The sequence below is a fragment of the Jaculus jaculus genome, chromosome 7 (genome assembly GCF_020740685.1).
Source record: "Jaculus jaculus isolate mJacJac1 chromosome 7, mJacJac1.mat.Y.cur, whole genome shotgun sequence".
Lineage (NCBI taxonomy): Eukaryota > Metazoa > Chordata > Mammalia > Rodentia > Dipodidae > Jaculus > Jaculus jaculus.
The window spans coordinates 155258253-155280447 of NC_059108.1; the positions used below are offsets into that span (position 1 = coordinate 155258253).

General features: G+C 41.6%; 1 protein-coding gene across 4 annotated transcripts in view; it reads right to left on the reverse strand.

Annotated features, from left to right (window-relative positions):
* Positions 1-22195, reverse strand: part of Ppp4r4 (protein phosphatase 4 regulatory subunit 4) — a 101504-nt gene that overhangs the window by 72370 nt on the left and 6939 nt on the right. The window lies entirely within an intron of this gene.

The window sequence follows — 22195 nt, forward strand, 5'->3', positions numbered from 1 at the left end:
ATTAGAAAATATTCAATTAATTTGAAAAATGACTGTTTTTAATGCCTTCCTACAAAGTTTTAAATACATCAGTGAGACATAAAAGTAAAACCCAAAATAAAATTATGTTCAGTATAGGGACTGGAGAGCTGATGCTGTGACCGAAGGCAAAGCCTGAGGCCCAGGTTCAACTCCCAGCCTCGCAGGTAAGGCTAGACAGACATTTACCTGCCAGCCCAGGCTCAACTCCCCAGTCTCCCAAGTTTCAATTCCCCTCTCCACCACAATGCCTCATCCCAGGTGAAAAGCAATGGAGCCAGCTGACTAGGGACTGAAACCATTTAACCTTGCTCCTTTAATGTTGATTTTCTTGACATCTTTGTCACCAATACTGGACTAGGGGTGAATATCTAGAATATATAAAAACTGCGAAAGTTTAAAGACCAAAAAACCAAAGCTACTAATCAACAATTAGTTCAATGAACTGAGCAGATAAATCCCAAAAGAGCAAATATAAACATTTTAAAATGTTAAAGGAAAGTGAAAATTTATACAACTTTGAGACTATCTCACTCCAGACAAAATGGCTTTGGGAGTGATAATGTTTACTCTGTGTCTATATGCTAAAAGTATAAAATAAATAAATAATTTGCAAATTGCTTTTCCTGAGTATTTTGTCACAGTGACAAAAAAAAGTGACTAATACAGAAACCTACAAGAAAACTCATTTCAAATATCATATTATTAACACACTAAGTAAAGGACAATATATCATACAACATGGAAATGTGAATTAAACAAAAGCAGAAATATCTATATTAATAGCAGATTAAATAAATAAGAAAGTGAAGGATAAAAGAAGAAAATTTTAGATATAAAAATAAAACAAGGGCTGGAGAGATGGCTTAGTGGTTAAGCGCTTGCCTGTGAAGCCTAAGGACCCCAGTTCGAGGCTCGGTTCCCCACGTCCCACGTTAGCCACATGCACAAGGGGGCACACGCGTCTGGAGTTCGTTTGCAGAGGCTGGAAGCCCTGGCACGCCCATTCTCTCTCTTTCTCCCTCTATCTGTCTTTCTTTCTGTGTCTGTCGCTCTCAAATAAATAAATTTTAAAAAAAATTAGGGCTGGAGAGATGGCTTAGCGGTTAAACGCTTGCCTGTGAAGCCTAAGGACCCCGGTTCGAGGCTCGGTTCCCCAGGTCCCACGTTAGCCAGATGCACAAGGGGGTGCACGCGTCTGGAGTTCGTTTGCAGAGGCTGGAAGCCCTGGCGCACCCATTCTCTCTCTCTCCCTATATCTGTCTTTCTGTCTGTGTCTGTCGCTCTCAAATAAATAAATAAATAATTTTTAAAAATTTTAAAAAAAATAAAACAAGGCTGGGCGTGGTGGCACACACCTTTAATCCCAGCACTTGGGAGGCAGAGGTAGGAGGATCACTGTGAGTTCAAGACCACCCTGAGACTACACAGTGAATTCCAGGTCAGCTGGGCTAAGTGAGATCCTGCCTCAAAAAATCAAAAATAAATAAATAAAATAAAACATATAATATGGACAAAGAATATGCAACATATTAGTAAGAGGAGTCTGAAGAACAAAACCAAAGCAGGAGATTTTGTTTTTAAGCTAAAAAAATTTTTTCTAAAATTTTATATATGTATATGTATGTGTGTGTATATGTATGTATGTATGTTTATTTATTTATTTATTTATTTATTTATGTATGTATATGTATATCTCCAAAGGGCACACCACAATTTCTGAGAAAATCAATCCACTGAAAAATACTGTTAAACTAAAAAAAAAGTTCATGTATCCAAGCAAAATTTAGCAAAATAATAATTGAAAGAAAGCCATGTTATCATTAGACTTTGATAGCCATAAGATATTAGCAAACCAATTATGCTTTATAGGCTAGCATTTCTTACTATAAAAAGGAATAAGAAAAAAAACAAAAAAAGATTTAAAGAGAACAGAAAAGTAATAATAAAACAATAAGGTGAACCTAATTGTAAGTGCTATAATCTCTATCAGATAACAAAATTCATTAATTAATTCCTAGTCATATTTACTATCCATAAAATACTTAATTTTGTTTTCTAAATGATTTCTAAATTATGCATTATAATGCTGAAAAAACACATGAATTTATGAAGAATATCTGATTAAAACCACCACATTCTGCCCCTGGCCTCATAATCTCACTACCATTTTATGATGTAAAATGCAATGCAATCAGCCCAACTTTAAAAGTTCCCATAGTTTTTATCAATCCCAACACTTCAAACATCCTTATAGTCCAAGGTCTCTGAAGTGTGAGCCTATAAAACCAACATCATGTAATGCCACAGAGTAAATGTTTACAATGCAAAGATGGCACTGCAAGGAAAGAATGAATCAATGCAAGGTCTAAAACAGGGTGAACATCAAATCTTGAAGTTCCAAGTCTGTAACCAGTGACAAAGTCTCTGAGGTTCCAATTCTGCCCCTCCAGATGAACTGCCCACAGTCCAAGGAAAACTCTATCTGAACCACCACCTCTCCTTGGCATCTCAAAAACAAACAAACAAAAAAAAAATCCTGTTGCCTCCACTAAAACCCACGGTTCATCCTCATGGCTGTATGAGGCCTCCATACAGGCACACCAATAACACTGCCTACCATTGCCCAGTGGCCATTTCCAAAATCAAACCACATTGCAGATACAGTGCCAATCCAAATCCTCTCTTTCCTGCATTTATCACACTCTCACAGTATCAATCAGTACCAAATTTGTTAATCCAGTGAGGAGGGGGATCAAGCTGACTTTGAAGAAGAGGACACCCATGCAGCATCAAACCCCCTACTTTCAAAACAGAAAGCATTCTTTCCGCTGTCCCAATGCAGAACAGCTAACACACTCTTAATGGTGGTAATCTCTCAAACAATTGCAGCTGAATGGGGACTGCTGTCTCCTGCCCAACTTCGATTTCTGTGCAATATCCAACTGCTCACATCAGTCCATTTCTTCTAAATTCAACCCTGTTCAAGTTCTCAGAACATAGGCAGAACACAGTAAACCATTCACACAAACTACTTCTAGCCCAGCCCTATTTCTTCACTTAAGTCTTTCAACTGTGGCCAAAATGGTCCATCAAACTCTGCTTACAGCACAACAAGGCATCTTTGGGGTCCAGGGTTTCAAATCCTTCCACATTTCTCCCACAAATCAGTTCCAAAAGAGCAAAATCCACACATCAGGTGTCTAGCAGTAACAACCCCACTCCACCAGTACCAATTTTCTGTTGTAGTTACTTTTCATTGCTGGAACAAAGCAGTTGATGGGAGGAAAGGTTTTGATTTGGCTTACAGTCTCAAAGGGCAGCTTCATGATGGCAGGGGGAAGCATGGCATGAGCAGAGGCTGGACATTATCTCTGCCACAGCAGGTGGAAAACAGCAGCAGGACAGTGAGCTGAGCTCTCACAAGGGGACACTAACTATAATGCCCCTAAGCCCATCCTCAATAACAAATATCCTCCAGCAAAGCGCTACCTCCCAAATTGTCATCAGCTAAGGACTAAGTATTCAAAACATACGTGTTTATGTGGGGCATCTGATTTAAACCACTACAATAGCCAAAAGTAGCACAATATCAGTAACCTATAGTTTACTTAAGTATTAGTATGATGACAAATCTGGAAAGTGTTGATGATTATACAAAAGAAACACTGAGAAGAGTAGACTTGACTGCTAAATTGGGGTACTGACTTGAGTTTCTCAGGGTTGTGAGCATACTGAAATCCCCTGCTGACTCTGGCCAGTCAGCATAAAAAATACAAATACATGTAATGGGTATGACTCTATACAACATAACGAATGTAAGAAACCCAAAAACAATCAACCTTAAAGAGACAAGTGTAAAATTTATTTAATATGGTATATGTAACTTTTAAATAAATTTCTAATCAATCTTATCCTTGTAAAATAAAATAAGCTTCTGAGACCTTAAAATTTCCAACTTTGACTAGAAGTCAGACATAAGGAATGATCATCATGGCTACATCCTGGCTCCTTTTGGTACAGGTGTATTGTTCTTTGGGATAGTTCTGTTTTTAGGATACTTACTCAGGATGCAGCCCACTAAGGAAACCACTCCTCAAACTGAAAAGAACTGGGTTAATCATCTAAGTTGAACACTAGTGGCTAAAAAGGGAAGAGGAGAAAAATAAGACTAAATAAATGAATTTAGGACAGCAATCTCTTAAATTCTAAATTAGTATTGCTAATTATTCAATTTCCATTGGGAGATGCACCTATTTTAAAGAACCATTTTATCATGCCAATGAAAACTCAAGTATGCTTTGCTATAATATAGTCTGGCAGTCATTTTCACTGCTTCCATGGCTGTGTTAAATACCACTCAAGTGAGTTAATCAATAGCTAGTTTTCAACCTCCTCTAATCAAAGGATGTTTTGCCAAGTCTTACATTCCTCCATACTTAGATGAATAGCATTTCATAAATATTTGTCTCCATTTCACCTCAGCAGCCCATTCTTATTATTGATAGCTAGATCTTATTACCTAGAAATTTCCATGTAGAATCTAAAGCTCTATGCCTCCCTTGTTGTCTGAGAATTCTTTCCATTTTCCCTTCAATATGTCTAGTTCTCATGCTCATTACAATCCCATCCCTAAACTCCTTCTTATTCTCAAGTTTGAATATGAACATCTCTCCTACTTTTCTAAGGTTATCCAACTTGCACAATTCCAAAATCCATGCCAATCATTATAACATATATAGGCACATAGTCATATGTTTGAATCCTTTGTGTTCAGCTGGTGGAGCTGTTTTAGAAGGCTGGGGAGATATTAGAATGTGGGGCTCAGATGGAAAACTTAGACTACTAAAGGTCAGTGTTTGAGGATTACAGCCCGCATGTGATTCCAGTCGAGCTCTCTGTCTCATGTCTGCTACCCTTATGGAAGAAGCTACAAGCTGCACCCCCAACTCCTGACAGATGGAGCCATCCACTGCCATGCCTTGCCCACCATGAAGGGTTCTTCTCTCTGAACCATGAGCCAAAACATACTTCTCCCTTAAAGCTGTTTCCACTAGGCATTGGGTCACAGCCACAAGAAAAGTAATTAATATAATCTCTCTTTCAAATTGTGTGCATAACCAATATCAAACCCATCCATCCACTTTATCCATCCCATTCTTGCTCCTTATCTATGCAGAACTTTTGGAGAAAATTATAAGTATGCTGCTTAGTGCTTTTTAAGAGAAACATTGGTTCTCAATAATGCTCAAAGGAAACACAAAATGAAAAACAATTTGTGACAGTCAAAGAAGGTTGATGATACAGAAGAAGCGAGAGAGGAAGGAAGAGGCGGGAGGGAGAGAGGAAATGAATCAAGTAAGAGACATGCCTCTTAGGCAAGTCTGTGAGAGCATTTCCAGGAAGTATTAACTGAGAAAGAAAGACCTGCTCCCAGAGTGAGCAATCCTTCCTTCCGGTGGTGGCCTTTACATAACCCAGAGTGGTGGGGGAGGGGGGTGCCTTTGGGTGGCAGCCTATACATAACAAGGCTCCAGGAAAAAGCAGTGCCTGTTGCCTGGCTGCCCAGGATACTTGTGTGGCACTTGAGTGCTTTCTCCATGGACACTGGCACCCAGCTTCTTCAGCCTTCCAGCAGCTCTCTAGGAGCCCTCCAGGCCCTTGGTGCCAGACTGGAACTGCATCCAACCTCACGGACAGGGTTCTTAGACTCAAAAGCCTACAGACAGCCACTGTTGGACTGTCCGCCCATATCTTACATACCAATCTGATAAAATCCCCTTTGCAATATATATTTAATCTATCAAGTCTGTGCATCTAGAGAACACTGAAAAATACAGCTGGGATACAGCCTAATGGTAGAATGCTTGGCTAGCATGTAAGGGGACCTGGGCTCCATCCTAAGCAGTAACAAGGAACCTAGACATTAAAAATACTTTCACTGTTCTTGTGCCTTACTCCAACCACCTGAAAACTCACATTAATGAGAAAGACTGATTGACATGCACAACAAAAGTCCTCTATTTTCCTAGCCTGGTTTACTTAATGGCAAAACAACTGGAAAAAAAGAAAGAAGTAGATGTTACCCAAAACACATGACACGGCAGAGTCCCGACCGTGTGTGAGACCCGCTCACTACTGCACTGCGTGCAAGACACGGACACAGCAGAGTCCCGACCGTGTGTGAGACCCGCTCACTACTGCACTGCGTGCAAGACACGGACACACAAGACACAGCAGAGTCCCGACCGTGTGTGAGACCCGCTCACTACTGCACTGCGTGCAAGACACGGACACATAAGACACGGCAGAGTCCTGACCGTGTGTGAGACCCGCTCACTACTGCACTGCGTGCAAGACACGGACACACAAGACACGGCAGAGTCCGACCGGGAGTGAGACCCGCTCACTACTGCACTGCGTGCAAGACACGGACACACAAGACACGGCAGAGTCCCGACCGGGAGTGAGACCCGCTCACTACTGCACTGCGCGCAAGACAGTGAGTGATCTGGCTTCCTCCAGGGCCAGTGCTGCTAGTCCCAGAAACTCTCACTTCACTCCAAAACAACATAAAATCTCTGACTCTGCTGGACTTTGTAACAATGTAGTCCATGCCAAACAGGCCCTGTGCTTTGAAGTTCACAATGAAAACTAAATTCACACAGTTGATATTTAGTTCTTTACCTATTAAGTTATTAAGCCAATTTATTTTTTATGACTAGAAAAAATTAATTAATTATCTTATGGAAATAATCTTCCAAGAAAGACAAATGCCTTTTTTTAAGGCAAAGATGATTAGATGAAGGGATCTAAAAGAGAAGATATTGAATTATAAAATCTGTGATATAAGTAACCTCTTAAATATGGCACATGATTCAAATATTTCCATATAACAGTACTAAAAACCAATCTAAAATTTTTCAGAACAAAAGTTAGAGAACATTTAAGCCTGATTATAGCCAGCATGCTTAGGTTCTAAAGAAACATTTTGTATTTTTAATAGGACCACAGCAAGGATAAAAGAAAAATTAACACTGAAGGGTCTACTGTGTATCAGGCAAAGCATGATAAATACAGTGTCTCAATATTCACAGTCTATGAGTAATATATTTCTATACTTTCTAGTTGAATGAACTGAGATGGGAGGAAGTTCAGGAGGCAGGGTGGAGGTTACCTACAAGCATACCACGAAGACAATGACTAAATGTGAAGTGGATAATACGACCCAGGAACCCTTTCTCCATTGTTGGTAGGAATGGAAACTGCTACAGTCACTGTGAAAATCAGTGTGGAAGTTCTAGAGACAGCCAAAAAATAAGTTTACCATTTGGCCCAGACATACCACTTCTTGGCATATATCCTGTTGACTATCAAGACACTGGAAAGACCTATGCAGCCTATAGGAGAGCAAAGTCATCAATAGTCTTAACCATCAGTGAACCCTGAAAACTTTATACAGCTGACCAGCAGGCCCGACCGTGTGTGAGACCCACTTACTACTGCACTGCGTGCAAGACGCGGACACACAAGACACGGCAGAGTCCCGACCGTGTGTGAGAGAGCTTAATTTTATGAGACCTAACACTTAAAGGAGGAATAACACCATTTCTACATACATTCTTCCAGAAAATAGGAAGTCACTTCTCAAATTATTTGGTGAATGATATAGCAGAATTACAACAAGGAAAAAGCATTACAAAAAATAAGATGCAGAGAGATTTTTCTGACTAGTACTGATTAAAAGCCCTAACAAAATATTAGCACATAACTCCCTAACACTACTAAGGTAGTGTGTCCTCATGATACTCCCTGATCAAGTGGGTCTCCTATGCATCCACATGTAAAAACCCTTTCCCTCCATCATCACAGACAGAAGAGGTGTTGTGGTGGTTTGATTCAAGTGTCCCCCATAAACATAGGTGTTCTGAATGCTAGGCTCCCAGCTGATGAAGACTTGGGAATTAACGCTTCCTGGAAGCCATGTACTGCTGGGCGCGGGCTGATGGGTGTTATAGCCAGTGTCCCCTTGGCAGTGTTCGGCACACTCTCCTATTCCTGTTGTCCACCTGATGTTGGCCAGGAGGTGATATCCACCCTCTGCCCATGCCATCGTTTTCCCCTGCCATCATGGAGCTTCCCCTCAAGTCTGTAAGCCAAAATAAACCTTTTTCCCACACGCAGCCCTTGGACGGGTGATTTCTACAGTAATGCGAACCTGACTGCAACAGGTGTCCTCTCTCCAAACATATCCAAGTTGACCCTGTTGTGACTCCTTCCCCTCTTCAAGATTGTCTACTTTTTAAGCAAGTAAAGTTCATGACTGATTATACTTCCAAGCAAATATAGCTCATAAACACCACCTTCTTATCAGGCAAATCCAGTTTGTAACTTATTATCAAGAGAATTGTATGATAGTTTTAATTCTATCAGGCAAATTAGTCTCATTTTTATACTTGAATATATAAATAATTTATGCTAGCCATAGAACTCATTCTGTCCCAACCATTACCAAACTTATTCAATAATGTACAAAATTTGTTAAAAAGAAGGATCACTCCAATCCAATTTTTTCAATTAAATAAAATAAATTTACGATTTTGTTATAATTTTCTTGTGCCGGATCCTTAATGAAAACAAAGCCACCTTCGGAATTACGACTTACACGTGACCCATGTTTCAAAGCCTCAGAGGCTGTCCATCTACACGAGTTCTGCCCTACAGGCATTGCCACTAGCACCATCTAGTGGATAAGGTAAAAACCTGAGGTCCAGCCTCTTCTTTATCATTATGGAATTGCGGGTGCCCTGATCAATCAAGCAGTAATTTAAACTCTACCAATCCCCGCCCCTCATTTCTCACATCTGTGTGGAAAACAGGAGAATGATATACGAAGAGTTTAAGTGGCCTGGAGATATCTGTTTCTCTACTGCTATCTACACATAGGTGTACATACAGGGGAAAAAAAAGGTAGAACAAAACTCAATAAAACTGAAATGCTAGGATATAGCCAAGTCAAATACGCCAATTTTATAATATCAAATTTCCTCTTACTACTGCATTAGAGCTACATTAGAAAATACACTAACGTCAACCTTTACTTATAGCATATACAAGGTTTAACCAGAAATGGCTCATAGAATAATTACTTTTAAATTTTAGTTTCAATTCTATGTGCACATATATATGCCAGATCAAAATGTATTCCTACTATGATAATAAAAAGAGACAATACAAATCATTGCTCTGCAGTATTTTGCAAAGTAAAATACAATGATTACCGCAATCTGCTTTAACATAGGAGCTAGTACAGTGATGATGAAAGACATGTGAACTATAAATTAGGAAGTGACTGCATAAGCTGGGAAGATTTCTGGTAACACTGGAAGTCCCTGCCTGCCAATTTCCTCATTAACTAAAAACCATCTTAAAATGCTTTTAAACCATATTTAGATATGTCATGACATAGCAGTGGGAGGAGGTTAGCTAAAGAGAGATACTATCGCCAGGCATGGTGGCACACGTCTTTAATCCCAGCACTTGGGAGGCAGAGGTAGGAGGATCGCCATGAGTTCAAGGCCACCCTGAGACTCCATAGTGAATTCCAGGTCAGCCTGGGCTAGAGAGAGACCCTACCTCAAAAAACTAAAAAAAAAAAAAAAAAAAGGAGAGAGAGAGAGACAAAAATACTATCAACCCAGTAAGAGAAACTGAAAAGATAGGATGAAAGTAACCAAGAGCTAAAAAATCTGCAAACTTCTAAGAAAAAAAAAAAAACACAGGAAGAGAACTTGGTGACTGTGTGTTTAGCAAAGATGTCTTAAATATAGCCTAAGAACTAATAACTATAAAACAAATCAAGCTATATATACCTCATCAAAATTAAGAGTCCTGACCCCCTCTTCCACAAAATCCCTGAGCCTCTAGATCTCAGCTTTGATGTCAGTTACTAAAAGGGGATAGCTACCAGCCAGCAGGCTAGGAGGCAGACGGAACAGAAGGGAAGGAGGAGGAAGACTGCCTGTGTGCACATTCTCCCACTCTGCTTCCTGATCAACCTAAAGAAGGTAGCAAGACCTGAGGAGATAAACTACCCCTCACACTTCAGCCAAGCCACAGCTGAAACCACAGAGGAAATGGGGAGACCAGCAAGAGTGCTGCTTCCACGCTGAACCTGGTAATCAGTGCCAGTGTGAAGAAGACAGATCCTGAGGATACTCAACACAAAAGCAGAGATCAAGAGGCTCCTAAGAGCTTATCACTGAAGTAGACTTAAAACTCACACAATGGGCTAGAGAGATTGATTGTGGTTAAGGCGCAAGCCTGTGAAGCCTAAGGACCCAGACTCAATTCTCCAGGTCCCACATAAGCCATATGCACATGGTGGCATATGCATCTGGAGCTCATTTGCAGTGGCTAGAGGCTCTGGCGCACCCATTCTCACTCTTTCTCTCCCCTCTCTCTTTCCCTCCCCCCCCCCCCGTCTATAGTGAATAAATAAAAATAAATCTTAAAAAAATAGACTGTGACATCAAAAGTAAAAGAGAGACTGATTGAGATGGGGAGGGGGTATGATGGAGAGCAGAGTTTCAAAGGGGTAAGTGGGGGGGAGGGAGGGTATCACCATGGGGTATTTTTTATAATCATGGAAGTTGTTAATAAAAAAATTTTTTAAGTGAAAAATAGATTGTGGGGCTGGAGAGATGGCTTAGCAGTTAAGTGCTTGCCTGTGAAGCCTAAGGACCCTGGTTCAAGGCTTAATTCCCCAGGACCCACATTAGCCAGATGCACAAAGGGACACACGTGTCTGAAGTTTGTTTGCAGTGGCTGGAGGCCCTGGCGCACCCGTTCTCAATCCATCCCTCTCTCTCTCTCTCTCTCTCTCTCTCTCTCTCTCTCTCTCTCTCTCTCTCTCTCTCTCTCTGCCTCTTTCTTTCTCTGTCTGTCACTCTCAGATAAATAAAAATAAACAAAAAAATAGATTGTGGCTGTGCATTGTGGCACAAGCTTTTAATCAAAGCACGTGGGAGGTAGAGATTGAAGGATCAACTATGAGGCTACAGTAAAACCCTACCTCAATGGAAAAATAAATAAATAAATAAAATAAAATAAAACTCACCCATCACTGCTCAGGGATTTTGTGGAAGAGAGGGCAGAAAGATTGTAAGAGCCACAGATTGAAACATCATGCCCAGCGGCATTCCCTCCCCCCAAAAATAACAGACTGCTGTTCCCACAACACATAACCCACAGCCCCACAGGGAATGCCTCCAGCACCACTAGGGGGGTTCCCAGCAGAATAGGGCCAGGGACTTCTGGGCGGCTGCGGTGTCGGCCACAGTGCTCCTCTGCAGCCACGAGTCTACATCATGTGTTCTCCTTTCCAGTTAGACTGTTTCTAGAACTCTATCTCCTTCCCTTTATTTAATGACATCATGAATGGCAATAAGATAATATGATTTCAGTCTTCCCCGTTATAAAATATGGTTCTCTATGTTAGTTTTTTGAAGTAGGAAATTTTAATTTGAAATTATTTTGTCACCATACAATTTTATTCTTTCAAATTTATTTTTTAATAAAAGACAAAATAATGCTAAAAGAAAAAAAAAAGAATAGGGCCAGGGACGAGGGAAAAGAGGGTACCAACACATTGTGTACCAATACGAGATATGTTAATAATGATGATGATGATGATGATGAAAGAGAAACAAAAAATCAAAAACTATTCAACCAGAAGTACCCAGACAAAGCCATATTATAGTTGTGTATGTGTCTTTACCATGCATTAACTTTAGTTTTGGGTAGATGAACAAGCCAAATAAAATTGAAGAAATCATTAGGTTTCAAAACACTTGCAATGTATAATAGTTCACTACCTTGAAAAGAACACTAATATAAAACAAAGAAGAAATTACAATGTTAAGTGACAATAAGTAGAATTAAACACAAATTTTTAAACTTATAGCATCATAAAGTATAATAAACCAAATAACAGGTTAATAAAATCAGGAAAGATATCAAAGAGGCACTGAGGCGATGGCTGTTTAAGCTCAAGTACCCGAGTTTGACCCTCAGACCCCACAGAAGAAGCCAGAAGCCATGGTGGGCTTCATTAATCCAGCACTCTGATGGCTCAAGGGAAGTGGAGTGGTGAGAACAGAACCAAGGGTCATCCTCTGAAGTCCACATGCACACCGTGGCACCCACACACCTACAACCACACACATACACACAAAAGTGAATTACAACAATAAACTTTTAAAATTATTTGAAATACACACAAAAAAATGGGGGCTAGAGAGATGGCTTAGTAGTTAAGGTGTGTGCCCGCAAAGCCAAAGGACCCAGGTTCAATTCCCCAGGACCCACGTAAGCCAGATGCACAGGTGGCACATCTGGAGTTCATTTGTGCAGTTGCTACATGCCCTCATGCACCCATTCTCTCTCTCCCCTTCTCTCTGCCTCTGCCCCTGTCTCTCTCTCTCTCTCTTTCTCTCTCTCTCTCTCTCTCATAAATAAAAAAAATTATGGTATATAATAATTGCATACAAATCATTATGGAAAAAGCTAAATGTGACAGCATCATGCTTAGGAAATGAAAAGGCAAAGCACTGGAAGAAAATTGCTGAAATTGGGCTGGAGAGATGGCTTAGCGGTTAAGCACTTGCCTGTGAAGCCTAAGGACCCCGGTCCAAGGCTCGGCTCCCCAGGTCCCACGTTAGCCAGATGCACAAGGGGGCGCACGCGTCTGGAGTTCGTTTGCAGAGGCTGGAAGCCCTGGCGCGCCCATTCTCTCTCTCTCCCTCTATCTGTCTTTCTCTCTGTGTCTGTTGCTCTCAAATAAATAAATAAAAATTTTAAAAAAAAAAGAAAGAAAATTGCTGAAATGCATATCCAACAATGGGGAAAGATCTGAACTGGTCCATCATCAAACAAGATAAATGACTGCTTCATAAATGCACATAACCAGGCTGGAGACATGCCTCAGTAGGCAGAGTGCCTCTTAGTATGCACAAGCCCCTAGCACCTATAATCTCAACACCAAGAGGTAGAGGCAAGAGGATCAGAAGTTCAAAGTCATCCTCAGATACATAGCTCAAAGCCAGTCTAAACCAGAAACTCTGTCTCAGAAATAAATGTATTAATAATAATTTTAAAAATATATGAAATTAAGCAAACACATAACCCCCTATGGCCACTGGGGAAATTCAAATTATAAGACACCTGAAATACCATTACATAACCACAAGAATGGCTTATAACTAAAAAGACTGATCAGATCACATGCTATTGAAAAGATGGAGCAACTCTTCCATGCTATCGGTAGAAATATAAACTGGCACCGTTGTTCCAAAACAGTTTAACTATTTCTTAAAACTATAAGCATACCTTGTACAGACAGCCCCATCCTCCCACCCTGGATGTTTAACCGTGAGCAAGGAAAGTGTGCATCCACACAAAGATTTGTAAGGGGATGTTTCAAGTTCAACACGGTCATGTTGAAGAGAGAGCTCCTTAGCTACTCATGTCTGTAGAACTCTAGACATGGAAAACTTCTCCACAGTAACAGACTGCAGGTCAGCAGTTGTCTGAGCAGGAGGGTGACAAGAGACACAGCAACTTTCAGGGACGATGAGTGTGTTTGCTTGCCATCTGATTGACGGTTCCACAGGTAAATACCAGATTGTGCTGTTTAAATATGTATAGCTTACTGAATGTAAATCACACCTCAAAAGGCTATAAAAATGAAAATATATATATATACCACCATATGACTCTAAAGCACTTATCCAAGAGCAGTAAGACTACATCTCCATTCTAGAACAACCCAAGTGATCGACAGTAACAGAAAGAAGAAGAAAAAAAAAAAGCCCAACCTGAAGCTGTCTATGGTCTGAGTCAGGTATTAATTACAAAAAGAACACCAGTGGTTTGGGGGAAGAGGAGTGTAAATGTTTAATATGTTGACTGGAATTCTGGTCACATAGGAGTATGTCAAAACTCATCAAACTGAATGCTCATTTCTTTAAATTGCATCTCAATAAAGCTACTTTTCAAAAACTAATTGTAGGATTTAAAAAATGTCCAGGATGTCCCAGCCTAGAAAGCATAGAGAAAACTCTGTGTCTAACATGAAGTTTCCGTGTGGGAATTTTCCTCTCTATCAACATGTTTTGCTCTGCAAACAGATGGCTTCAAGGGACAGTAAAGACTGTCCTTCACTGAACACACAACTCTGCCTCAAGCCCATGCTCTCCATATACACATGCTCTCACCTCTTCAGTAATCCCACGGAGTAGATGCTAATATTCCCACTTCAGAGTAAGCAAGATGGGCTCCCAGAAGAGAAGCAACTGACCCAGGGTTCTGTCAAAGTGAGGAATGAGCCTAGGCCTCTACAAATAAGTCTGGGTCAGTCTTGAGACCAAGTAATTCCAACACAATATGCTGCCAACTTCTATGCTACTGTGACTTTCTTAATGCCTTTGCTGCTTAAACAAGCACTTCCCTGAACACAAGTGTCCGCTGTACTATGCCACCCCTCCCTGATGCCCAGTTCAGGAGTGCTCAACGCAGGTCTGGGACGCTTTGGTGTCGATCCAAACATTTCTTCTAAAGCACCTACTACTTGCTTTTCCAGTCTGACATCTCTGATTGAGGAGGCGCACACAGACAAGGGATAACTGATTTTTTGTTTTTTGTTTTTTGGGGTTGTTTTTTGTTTGGTTTATTGAGGTAGGGTCTCACTCTGGTCCAGGCTGACCTGGAATTAACTCTGTCATCTCAGGGTGGCCTCGAACTCACAGCAATCCTCCTACCTCTGCCTCCCGAGTGCTGGGATTAAAGGCCTGAGCTACCACACCCGGTGGTATACAACTGATTTTATATGTCCCTTATATCAGTTTCATATATGGAAAAAGCAGAAGTAGAGACTAAGAAAAGCTAAACCTCAGTACTTTCTCCCTGCCTCCCACTTTTGATGGCCAACATCATCCACAAAAGATGCCCTAATAATCAAAACGCCCAAGCCAAAGCACGTGCAGACTTAAAAGACCATTAAAAGATCATTCAATGGCTTCTCTTCACCTGACCCTAATTCTAAGAGAAGTAGGATTTTTACCACTTGTACAGTCAACAATAACTGTTTCTGCATCTGTGTTTGAGTGTTTCCATGTAGGTTCATTCGTGTGCGTGCCCATGGGTGGAGGCCAGAGGTTGACACTGAGTGTCTTCCTTGATCATCCTCCACTGTATTGACTTCGGCAGGGTCTCTCACGTGAACCTGGGCCTACTGATTCGATTAGTCAAGCTAGCCAGCCAGCCCCAGGGATTCCGTCTCTGCCTCCCCAGATCTGAGATTCCAAGCAGATCGCAGCACCCACCCAGCATTTCCACGGGTGCTGGGGAGCTAGCTGAGCCTTGGTCCGCAGGCTTTCATGGCAAGCACCTTACCCACTGAGCCATCTCCCCGGACCCCACGAATTCTAAGAAACCATTGTTCATTTCAGCTTAAGGCTGCTAACTAAGCAATATAATTCCAGGGTTTTTTTATTCCATTTTTTGGGGTTTTGTTGTTGTTGCCCTCCCCCCAGGTAGGGTCTCATGCTAACTCAGGCTGACCTGGAATTCACTATGTAGTCTCAAACTCTCAGTGATCCTCTTACCTTTGCCTCCCAAGTGCTGGGATTAAAAGTGTGCACCACCACACCTAGCCTTATTCCAGTTATTTTTTAAATATATTTCATTTATTTACTTATTTATTTGAGAGAGAGAGTGGGCACAACAGAGCATCCAGCCACTGCAAATGAACTCCAGAGGCATGCAACCCCTTGTACAACCTGGCTTACATGGGTCCTGGAGAATGAAACTGAGGTCCTTTGGCTTTGCGGGCAAACACCTTAACCATCAAGCCATCTCTTCAGCCCTTTATTCCAGTTTTAACTAGAAACTTGCTAGGTATTATTTTAGGTTAAATTGAACCCTAGTCTACTTTCCAGATGTGTTATATGGATTGAATGCTCATGAAAAGAAATATATACAGATATTTGTGACTCTAAACATGTGTTATAATATAGCTATAGCATGTTTACGTAATTCAATCCATGCTTTATTCAAATCTATAGAATCACTTATTTTAAATTTTTCATTAAAAGTTTTATTTTTTAATATTTTTATTTATTCACAAGCAGTATGAAAGAGACAATAGGTGTACCAGGGCTCTTTGCTACTGCAAACCAACTCCAGACACACGTGCCACCTTGTGCATCTAGCTTACATGGGTACTCAGGAATTTAACCCAGGTTGTTAGGTTTTGCAAGCAAGTACCTTTAGCCACTGAGCTATCTTTCCAGCCACAGAAACTTATAAGTTATTTTTTAAGTAATGAATAGCTATACTTACAAAATAAAAACTTGTTCAGCTCCAGGCTTTTTCAGTGGCATTATGTGGGTCACTTTTACATTGATGGTGAAAATAGTCCACTTTTTATTTTTAAGCTTTCTCACAGATCCCATGTGATCATCCTGCGTTCTACTGGTCCACAGAGAGCCTTCTGAAGCTTCGGCATGTAGGACAGGAGCAGATGCCGCCATGGTCGTCCTCAGAACAGTAGACCATGAAAAGGAGATGGAAAATGATCTCCAGAGCTCTCAAATTCAGAGACCTAGTACTTTTCCAAAGCCAGGACTTCAGGTTGCCAAGAACTTAAGTAATTTGTCCTTAGCAAGTAGAAGACAAAGAGCTGAAATCCATTTATAAGTGCTTCATATGTCAAACAACGGTCCCTCTGTCCAAAATAAAATGAAAATGAGGACATCTGCAATTCCTATGTAGAAAGACAAATCATTTGGACATCATTTTCATGGCACCTGGGCAATTTTTTAAAATAGGACTTCTTGAAATTATTAAAGTACAGGGACTAGGGATGGTACTTCTGGAAACAAGGTCCAACCTCCACTTTTTCTTTCTCAGAAAAAAAAAGCTAATATACAAAATGTCTCGAGTCCTGTAATCAAGAGTCTTCTAACCAACAGCCTAGTAGTATCAACACTAAGTGTAAAAGTTCCAGAAATCCCCTTGCCTACAGAAAAAGAACTTAGCTGATGTAAAGAAAGCATGCCCAAAGAACAGAAACTTCCAGAAAGCACTCTGCATGAAGCCCAAACTACAAACTAAATGTCCATAAATGGTATAATAAATTGTGATGTAGTCTTATAATGGGATACCATGCAGAAATGAAAATATCAGTCTATTATTCCATGCAGCAATATGGATAAACCTCTCTGATGTGCGCAAAAGAAACCAGGCACAAGAGAATACATGGCACAACTCCGACTATATAAAATTCAGAATCAAAACATAACGTCAGAAGAATAGCTACCCTCTGCAGGAGGCTTGAAGGCCTAGAACAAGAGCCCAAGGAAGGCTCCTGGAAAATCCAAACAACAATGTTCTCTTCCTTCATCTGGATGCTAGTTACATAGGTGTGCTCACTTAGGAAGCGTCAACAAGCTATCCATTCAGTAGTGCACATTTCTGTGTATATCCAAAGTTTGCTTTCAAAAACAAAGGGAGGAGGACAATGGTCCCCAGAAGCATGAATAAACAGGAGACCTGCAGACTGAAAAGTCATCCAGCCAGACAAGAAGTACACACTTGTGCAATAGTGGCACGCAGCCTCTGAGAGTAACAAACTGTTCTCTGATTGCACATGAGGCTTGCTCAGTGGGAAAGAACTCATACTGCTACTGAAAACCGAGTCAGAATCCCATGGTCAGGAAACCGAGACCTCAGAGAGAAGCCCCACTGCTCTCTGGAGAAGAGTGAGCTTGCACACCAAAAGAAAAATCCCTCAAATAACTTTGTACACCCCCTTTAACCCAAACTGCTCTCATTCTTGGTTGGACAATCTGCTTTATTTTACAGATGGCAAGGAAAACCAAGATCAGGGATAAGACAAGAAAGATAGTCAACTGCCCATCACAAGGCATGCCACCTGTACCATAACCACATTGAGGAGGAGCCCCAGGGTAATGGAAGCAAGGGCAAGGATGAAAGTGTATAAGCTCTCTCTCTCTCTCTCTCTCTCTCTCTCTGTGTGTGTGTGTGTGTGTGTGTGTGTGTGTGTGTGTGTGTATTAAAACATGAAAAACAAAATGAAAACAGGAAGGGCTAGGGAGATGATCAGCAGTTAAGGGCACTTGCCATGAAAACGCGAGGGCCTGAGATCAACTGGCTCAATTACTCCACTCTATCTAGGCATGACCACATGCATCTAAAACCCCAGTCCTGTCAGAGAGGAAGAGACCAGAAAATTGCTAGGGCTTACTGACTGAAAAAAAATAAAAATAAAAATAAACTAGTAAAAACAACAGGTCTGGGTGAAGAGAGACTTGGGAAACAGATGAATGAAAAGAAGAGGACATCCAACATCCTCCTGTGACCTCCACATGCGCACAGGATACTATCAAATCACACACTGCACCACAAATTCTCTATGCACATACACCCCAACCAAAACAAAAAAAAAGAAAATATATACTTATGAAAGTACCTCTTTACATGAGATTTCAAATTCAATAATTTCACTTTTAAGTCTGTAAAGAAGGAAGAATGGGCTAAGAGCGGAGACCAAGACATGCTCCCCTGAACAATACTAAAAGAGAAGGCATCAAATATAGAAATCACAATAATGATGAACATGAAAACAATGTGAAGAAATACAAGGTCTTTAAATTCAGGCATACAATGGAGTTTTCCATACAAACTTTTACTTTTGGACAGCAAGAGGAACAGGTACTTTGAAAGACAAAACAGTCTGGAGCTGGATGAAGGCTGGCAGATGGTTCTGTGGGGAAGGTGCTTGCCACACAAGTGTGAGTCCCTGAGTTCACACCCTCAGAAGCCACAGAAAGCTGGCTGTGAACAGAGCACCTGTAAGTCCCGCACACCTATGGCGAGAGGGGAGGTGGAAACAGGACAATCACCTGGAGGCTACAGATCTGGGTAGCCTGCTGGATGCAGTAGTGAACAAGAGACCCTGTCTCCAACAAGGTACAAGGCATGGACAGATACCCAAAGTTGTCCTCTGACCTCCACATACATGCTGTGGCACATGCCTGCACCTCCCCCACCCCACCCCCACACAAACTCAAGCTGGATGACAGAAACTAACCCCTGCTGTGGCATCTCAATGCCACCCCATTCAGGTTGTGATCACAGAAGGATGGCAAAGCTCCCCAAAGTGAACAGTGAGAACCACAGCTTTCAGCCCTGTGTTCATTTCCACTGATTTGGCAGCAATTTCATTCATGCATGTCACTAGGGGGAGCACTGACTTCTTAAAAACTAGGCAGAGGGCTAGAGAAATGGCTCCGCAGTTAAGGTGCTTGCCTAGGAAGTGAAATAACCCAGGCTGGATGCTCCAGGACCCACATAAAGCCACATGCACAAAGTGGCACAAGCATCTGGAGTTCATTTGCAGTGACTAGAAGCCTTGGCGTGCCCACTCTCATTCATTCTCTGTGTTTCTCTCTCCTTGGAAATAAAAATTTTTTAACTAAAAAAAAAAAAAAAGTATCAGGCTGGAGAGATGGCTTAGTGGTTAAGGCGCTTGCCCACAAAGCCAAAGGACAAAGGTTTGAGTCCCCAGGATCCACATAAGCCAGATGCACAGGGTGATGCATGCCTCTGGAGTTCATTTGCAGTGACTGGAGGCCCTGGTGCACCCATTCTCTCTCTCCCTCCCTCCCTCCCCCCCCAAATAAATAAATAAAAATAAAAATAAACTAAAAAAATACTTAAAATAGGAAGAGAAAGAAAAAAGAAGAAAGAAGAGTTTCTTTTTTGTTTTTTTTTTTTTTTGAGGTAGGTTCTCACTCTAGCCCAGGCTGATATGGAATTCACTGTGGAGTCTCAGGGTGGCCTCGAACTCATGGCATCCTCCTACATCTGCCTCCAAAGTGCTGGGATTAAAGGCATGCACCACCACACCTGGATTAAGACGAGTTTCTTATTAAAAATGTACTTTATTAGCTGGTCAGATCACACCTTTTATCCCAGCACTCAAGAAGCTGAGATGGAAGGATCACCATGAGTTCAAGGCCAGCCTGAGCTACAATGAGTCTCTGGTCAGCCTGGGCTACAGTAAATACTGCTAATATAGGAGATCATTTGTAAACTACACATACACACACACACACAAACACAAACATATATATCTGTAAAGCAAGCTGATTTTATTGTCACTCACATAGAAAAATTGTTTCAAAAACAAAACAAAAAACACAAGTTAGGGCTAGAGAGACGGTTTAGCAGTTAAGCGCTTGCCTGTGAAGCACTTTGATCATCTTGAACACTTCATGGTGCTAAGAAGTATGTACTTATAGACTAGGGAGATGGCCCAGTGGTTAAAGGTGCTTGCTTAAAAAGCCTGCCAGCCTGGATTCAATTCCACAGAACCCACATAAAGCCAAATGTACAAAGTGGTACATGCATTTGGAGTTCACATGCAGTGGCAAAAGGCCTTGGCATGCCCATATCTCCTCCCCCCCCCCCCCCCGCCACCAACACACACATATATACCTTTCTCTCCTGAAAATAACTAAATTATTTTTGGAGTTTTTTTTTTTAAATTAGGGTCTCACTCTAGCCCAGGCTGACCTGGAATTCACTATGTAGTCTCAGGGTGGCCTTGAACTCACAGTGATTCTCCTTTCTCTGCCTCCCAAGTACTGGGATTAAAGGCATGTGCTACCATGCCCAGAAAATTAATTCATTTTTAAAAATAAATATAAGGGGCTGGAAAACGACGGGTATGGTGACGCACGCCTTTAATCCCAGCACTTGGGAGGCAGAGGTAGGATTGCTGTGAAGTCAAGGCCACCCTGAGACTACATAGTGAATTCCAGGTCAGCCTGGACCAGAGTGAGACCCTACCTCAAAAAAACAAAAAGGGGGGGGGGCTGGAGAGATGGCTCAACAGTTAAAGCACTTGCTTGCAAAGCCTAATGACCCAGGGTCAATTCCCCAGGACCCATGTAAGGCATCTGGCGTTCATTTGCAGTGGCTGGAAGCCCTGGTGTGCCCATTCTCTGTAACAATAAATAAATTAAAGCAAGTATGTATTTATATCACAGCACAGAACAGGAAAGAACAACAGCAAACATGGCTCACCTTCCAAGTACAGTCTATGAAAGAGAAGGCACACATACACAAAAGGGGAGATGAAGAAATGCCTAACTGCCCCTTGACGGTGCAGCCACTCCAATGAGGTGGGAGCAGGGAGAAGTCAGGGGTCTGGGGTCCATGTGATGTCGGCAGTTAGGGAAGGCCTCATAGCAGACACCGGGTGCCAGCCGGATCCTGGGGGTGGCACATGTTGGGCAGGTATAACAGGGCCACTCCAGGGTGTGGGGAAAGGTGACACAGTGAATGTGAGCGACAATGAACAGGCCAGTATCACTGCCCAAGACTGCAGGTCTGAGTGGGAACAACCCAAACACCACTCACTCATGAGTGGGTAAACAAAATGTGGGACAGTAGTCCTTCTGCACCCAACAGTTTGCTTTCTGAGATGTCAGTGATCTGCATTCAACCCCCGTCTGAAAATACTACAAAGTAAATTCCAGAAATAAACAATTCATAAGTTTCAAACCTACATATTGTCATATGCAAGTGACGAAATCTCACCACCCTGTACCATGCTACAATAGCTAGGCTTGTGTCCAGGACTACTTATTTTAAGTAAGAATGGTCAAAGCATAAAATAAGTGATGCTTGCAATGTGGATAGACCAAAGAGAATCCACAATGTGTTTCTTTTAACTGAAAAAGTGGAAGATCTCAGCTTGATAAACTATGCTAAATTGCTAGCATATGTGGTGCTGCAGTTTCTTTCTTGTTGCTGGGACAAAGCACCCAAACAAAAGCAGCTGGTAAGGGGGAGCTGGCTGTAATACCCCTAAGCCCATGCCCATTAACACACCTCCTCCAGCAAGGTTCCACCTCCCAAATGGACACCAGCTAGGGACCAAGCACTCAAAAACATGAGTTTATTGGGGACATCTGATTCAAACCACCACATTCTACCCCTGGCCACATAAACTGATGATTACCCATGATATAAAATGCATTCAGTCCAACTTTAAAAGTCCCCACAGGGGCTTAGCGGTTAATGT